Below are 6,700 nucleotides of genomic sequence, written 5' to 3' on the forward strand. Positions count from 1 at the left end.
ACTTAGTGTAAATACGTTCTTAGGTTTAATTTCTTTAATTTTAGTCTAAATTGAAAAACAACAAAAAGATTTTGCTTTCTTGTTTATGTGCGAGTTATCATTCTGAAAATTCTCTAAGGGTTGTGAACATTCTTTAATAAGGTGTTAAACACTTGATTCGGTAACTTAAAATAAGTTTATTTTCATAAAAATCGGTCGTGCAAGATTCATCTAAGTGTGTGTGGGTATTTTCGTCATTTTTAAAGGTGTTTGGTAATTTTGTTTCCAAATTGTGATATTTTTCCAAAAGTATAAGTTTGAAGTAACTTCTTCCGAATGTTCGGGTTTTGAAATACAAATTATTAAATGTTGGTTGTTTAATATTTCATTTTTTGATTCTAGGATATTGGAATTTATTTTTGGGATCCAGGTTTAGGCCGAGTGTCTCCGGGGTTAAGATTCTTAATCCAGTGTTAAGTGTTTCAGGTCTGGATCGTTAATCACAAGATGGAAGATTTGAAGAAGCTATGTGCGCCTGGATCGTTCATCTCAAGACGGAAGATTTGAAGAAGCTAAGACGTTGCTGTTGCATTCCTTTGAGGAAGATCAACAGTTAGCTGATCAGTCATCAAGGTCGTGCAATTCTGTGCAGCAAGTACTCGAAGCATTAACGAAGAGAAGATTTTGAGCTTTACATTGAAGATCCCGCACTTATCAAGGGGGAGTCTGTAAATGCACTTTAGGTGATAAGTGCAGGCTCTCAAATCTTCAAGGGTCTTTTATGCTAATTGTTAAAACTTTATGTTATGGTCCGAATTTATGTTGAAGTTAATGGTCAGGACTTTGTTCCTCTCCTATAGTCCAAATTTAGGCATTTGTTAGTCAGGGTTTGTTTTGTCTTGGGCTTTGGGCCCATGTCCTGACTTTAGTAGTCAGGACTTCCCATTGTATATAAACTCTTAATGAAATGTTATACGTGGCAATTTCGAAAGTTTGTTCTTCAAGAAACCCTAATCATTGTCATTGTGTGTGAATTGACGGCTACTGTGTGTGACGTCATTCATCATCTTCATCATTCTTGTTCTACACTTTCTTGATCCAATACCATACATTAGTGTTTGCTAGGTGGATTCCGCACACCTGGTGATTGTTGTCTGAGTGAGATCCTTGGGTAGGAGACCTTAACACGTCCGTTTGTGTAATGGTTATACTATTTACAGAGTCGCTCTCTGTCTCCCCTTCAGCTAAAGCCGACTTAGATACAGTTCTTCCAGAAAAGAATGTTGGTTGCTTTGGGAGAGGTAACAACATAGTATCATTAGCAAGCATAGATATCACCTCTGACATTTCTGGTCTGTCCTCTGCGTTTTCTTGTAACCAAAGAAGTGCAACATGAATAGTCCTCAACAGTTGGTGTGCAACACAACTATCAGCAAGCGTTTGATCCTGCAATTGCAATGCATCCCCTTGTTGCCAAAGCTCCCATGCCTAATTTTTTTTTCAAATGCTAGTTATGCACCAATAAATTACTTTCCTAATACACTTGATGAAGAAGAATTAGATTTTGAAACAAGACTTACGTATCCAATAAGACTGACTGTCGTATCAAGAAAAGAGAGGCATGTATTTCTTCTTCCGCTTACAATTTCTAGGATTAGGACTCCAAAACTGAAGACATCGGACTTCACCGAAAACGTCCCATTTATTGCATACTCAGGAGACATGTAACCACTACATAATGTAACCGAGTTAGAGTTGGTAAAATTAATTAGATGTAAGCAGATTAGAATCTAAACTTTTGAAGAGGGATTGTTCATACTATGTACCAACCGCCCTTTGGGTCATTGCTTCCGTCTCATCTTGTTTGAATATTCTTGCCATTCCGAAATCAGAAATTTTGGGGTTCATACTTTCGTCTAGCAAAATGTTACCAGCTTTGAGATCTCTATGGATAACTCGCATTCTCGAGTATTTATGTAGGTATAGCAATCCCTGAGCAATTCCTTCGATTAATTATGTTCCATCGTTTTGGCGAGCTTAGTAGTGCCTTCCTCATTTCATCTATTCAATGGTTTTAGCAAGTTAGATAAAACAACACTAGTATCAAAACTCAAACCATCAGACATGTGGATTGATATAATCTTACAAAGAGAAAGAAATCTAAACTCTTGTTGGGCATGTACACATAAATCAACATCTTTTCTTCTCCATGAATACAACAACCTAGAACCCGGACAAGATTTGTATGTTGAAGTTTGGTAATAAGTATGAGTTCATTCTTGAACTCCACAAGCCCTTGTCCTGATGTTATTGAAAGCCTTTTAACTGAAATTTCTCGCCCATCACAAAGTTTCCCCTATCGTCATAACACATTATAACGCACTTTAGTTAACAACAAAAACTAGTGGCAGTTTAAGAAACACAGTGTATAAAAAGACAGAATACCTTATAAACAAGTCCGAAACCACCATTTCCAAGCTTATTTTCGTCTGAGAAATCATTTGTGGCTGTTACTATAGCAGCAAAGCTGTACACTATATCATTTTGTTTTCTGCCGTCACTTTTAATGTCATTTGAAACATTGAAGCTCTCGGAAGTCATCAATTCAAGAAAATATCTTTTGTTGTCTTCCTTTTGTCTGTCTTCTACAATCAGAAACATGTTAAGCATGTATAAACTTCAAAAGTAAACCAATATAATGTAAATGTTAACTGCTATACCTTCTCGTTTAAGCTTTCTATTTTTACGATACCATAGACAGAAGCAAAATAGAAGTAGAAAAATGCCAGAAACAACAGGTGCCCAAATCAATATTTTATCACCCTTTCCTGTGTAGGTCATGTGTTAGATATTGATCCCATATCCTCTATTTAAGCTTAATGCGCATAATAACAACAACAATAACGTGGGCAACATCTATATGAATCTAGAACATAGACAATATAATGAATAAAGTGATAGACATTATATATAGAAATTAACAAATATATCACTTAATCACTCATGATTATTTTGACCTTCACTCGGATCTGGAGAAACAATCAAATACTTACGAACAGAAGTCCCTTGTGGATTAATCGAAAAGTTACTTGTTGATTTGTTTCCTGTCCACATGTTACAGGCCAGTTCTGTTGTCGTGAGTGTTATATGCCAAACAAGTACAATTATTCCAGCATCTCACCATACAATCACTAAAGCTTACGCTTGAATTATCATCATATGAATCCTCAGCCATGCCCAAAGCAAAATAACCATCGAATAGAGCTATTTTATCATCTTTACTCCTACACGAAGGCGAATTAGATCCTGCCACACACCCATTCCCAGAATCATACCCATAACAGTACAGAGGGCTCCATATCAAACCATTATCACCTTGAGCTTGGCCTTGGTCAGTCAATAACCGGTAGGGCTGATCACCATAGGAGTCACCCGGATAGAAGCCATGATATTGATAACTGAAATATCTTTCTTCATTATTATATACATAACTGAGATTGTACCTTTACATACTTCCTTGATTCTTCACGTTCATAAACTCAAATGCACTATCATTATTCAAATCTCCAGTGGTCCAGTATGGCTGCCCCCGCTGTCGAATCATTAATCTCTGAGAATTTTCTCCATTGGGTTCCCAACTCATAGTAAAAGCACCCAAATCTGGGATTCCATACCTTAGCCAAGAAGTTAAGCTCCAGTTACGGCCTGTTTTAAAGTCCGACCCGAGTTTCATACCTGGTAGAAAGTACATTAGTTGGATAATCAAAACTTCTCCAGAGAATTCGGTTGTCAGTTTAATTCTTCAGCTGGAAATCACCGATGTCTAGAAGAGTCGCAGACAAATCAGGTGAAGGACCGGAGTGATTATCTGAGACATTTATAATGGTTGTTCGTCCATCAGAAATGATCAATTTCCCAGTGTCACTATCAATCATGAGGACGCTAGAACTTGATATGATCGGAGTGGATGGGTGGCCACCCATACGTTCACAGAATTGGTCTCTAAATAAGTGTGGTTTGTGTCGAGAATGGTAAAGAACGCCAACATAAATTTCCTACGAGGGGAAACAAGGTGAGAAGTGAGTATGAGTTGATCACCAACTTTTATAGTTGAAACTGCATATGCAGGGGAACAGTTGATGATAAGATTGGAGCATAGAACAATAAAGATGATAAGAGCAATCATGTTGTAACAATTCAGCATAACAAAAGATCGATAGTATTTTTAGTAATTTTTATGTTTATGTGATTAAATCCCAATCTGATACTTGTACATATATGAAGACTTTTGACTAGTTCAGCAAAGACTTTTGAGTTTTATATATATTGAAAGGTTGAGAATAATTAACTCCCAATCTGATACTTGTACATATACCGGTGTTATGCGCCGCCAGGCGCTAAGCCGAATATTTATTAGTTTAATAACATGTACGCCTTTATTTCGGTCACTTATACATGCTACTTATAACACGATCTAAAGAAAATGATACATCGAGTGAACCAATTAAATCAAAACACTACCATAGTTTTGCCAAAAAAAAAATAACTAAAACGATGGCAAGCATGTAATTTAAAGCTAGGGAAAAAACAATATTTTGTTAGAACCAATTAGCGAGTGCTAGGCAACTGTTGTTTGACACTGGTAGGGATTTGTTAGAGTTTGTGGTGGCTCACAACCTAAGTATTTTGAATTCTTTCTTTAAGAAGAAAGAATCACAGTTGATTACTTTTCGTAGTTGTGGATAGGGATGAGCATATGCCACCGAATACCGATCCCATACCGATCCCGTACCGATCCCGTACCAATCCCGATCCTGATCCCGATCGGTATCCACTTTTTGGCGTTTTCGGTATCGGTACGGTACGGTATCGGTATTATACCGATACCGACCCTCAAAATACGTTATAATACCGATACCGTACCGTACCGATACCTAATCGACATGTTTCGGTATCGGTATCGGTACCTAGTTTGGGTGAAATTCGGGATCGGTATTAGGCGGTATCGGTATCGGTTCGGTATCGGATACCGATATGCTCATCCCTAGTTGTGGACGTAACACTCAGATTGACTATATTTTGATGAGGCTAGGAGATCGAAGGTGGTGGAGGGACTGCAAGGTTATACCAGGGGAGACAGCAGTGGCTCAACACCGTTTATTGGTGGCGGATATAGTCATGAGAGGAAAGCTGACCAAGGGAGAGAGGGTAATGCGACCTAGGGTTAGATGGGGTATGTTAAAGGGCGACAAAATCGAAGTGTTTAGAGATAAGGTCCTCTCAAGGACATCTCCTAGAGTAGATGGGGACGCAAACCAAATGTGGGAGGACGTGGCAAACACCATTACTAATGTGGCGAAGGAAACGCTAGGGGCCATAACAGGAAAGAGGTGTGGCCATAAGGAGTCATGGTGGTGGAATGAGGAAGTGCATACTAAAATTAGGATTTGCTTTAGGGATCTTTTAAGGTGTACAGTCGAGGAGGAGCAAGTGGTTTTAAGGGTGAGGTATAAAGAGGCCAAGAGAGAAGCGAAGAAGGCAATGTCAGAGGCGAAGAACGCAGCTTACAAGCAGATGTATGATCGACTGGAAAACAAAGGAGGGGGAGCATGACATGTTCAAGATTGCAAAAGCTAGAGAACGTAGAAGGCAAGACCTAGGAGCCGTGAAGTTTTTAAAGGGAGAGGATGGATGCGTTTTGGTCAAAGAACACGACATTAAGATGTGATGGCAAATGTACTTCTACAATCTTTTCAATGGCGAGAGGGACTACCAACAAGAAAATGATGATTCACCTAATCAAAGGAAACTACGGAATAATGGCTATTGTCGACGTATCACACGAGAGGAGGTGAGAACAGCTCTTAGAAAGATGGGAATGGCTAAGGCAGTTGGGCCAGATAACATACCGATTGAGGTATGGAAATGCTTGGGAGAAGAAGGAGTACATTGGCTAACTATTTTATTCAATTTTATTTTCAAATCGGGGAAAATGCCAGATCAATGGAGGAATAGTGTAGTAGTACCTTTTGTATAAGAACAAAGGGGACGCCCAATGTTGTGGGAATTACAGGGGGATTAAGTTGCTAGGACACACTATGAAATTATGGGAGAGAATAATTGAGACGAGAATCAGAAGACAAACTCAAGTTACGGTAAACCAATTTGGTTTCATGCCAGGGCGATCGACTACGGAAGCAATACATATTCTAAGGAGATTGATGGAGAAGTATAGGGAGAAGAAACGGGACCTACACATGGTGTTCATTGATCTTGAAAAGGCCTATGACAGTGTGCCACGTAGACTGATTTGGGATAGTTTGGATAGTAGAGGGGTTTCTGGGAAGTATATAGACTTAATTAGGGATATGTATGTTAGGACTGAGACTACTGTCTGTGCGCCTGTAGGGGATACTGAGTTTTTCCCGGTGGAGGTAGGACTTCACCAAGGGTCTGCTTTGAGCCCTTTTCTATTTGCAGTTATCCTAGATGAGTTGACAAAGTCAATCCAGGAGGCTCTTCCGTGGTGCCTGCTTTTCGCAGAGGATATTGTGTTAGTTGCTGATAGTAAACAAAGCCTGAATGCGAGGTTAGTTGAGTGGCGAGCAGCTTTAGAGGGCAGAGGTTTAAGGATTAGTCGATCTAAGACTGAGTACCTATATTGTGACTTTAGTGGAGTAGACAACGTTGAGGACATTCAGATCACCATTGACGGTCAAGT

General features: G+C 39.1%; 1 pseudogene; it reads right to left on the minus strand.

Moving 5' to 3' along the window:
- Positions 1 to 785: 785 nt before the first annotated feature.
- On the minus strand, positions 786 to 4,200 carry LOC110901322 (annotated as a pseudogene).
- Between the last annotated feature and the right edge of the window lie 2,500 nt (positions 4,201 to 6,700).

The sequence above is a fragment of the Helianthus annuus genome, chromosome 13 (genome assembly GCF_002127325.2).
Source record: "Helianthus annuus cultivar XRQ/B chromosome 13, HanXRQr2.0-SUNRISE, whole genome shotgun sequence".
Lineage (NCBI taxonomy): Eukaryota > Viridiplantae > Streptophyta > Magnoliopsida > Asterales > Asteraceae > Helianthus > Helianthus annuus.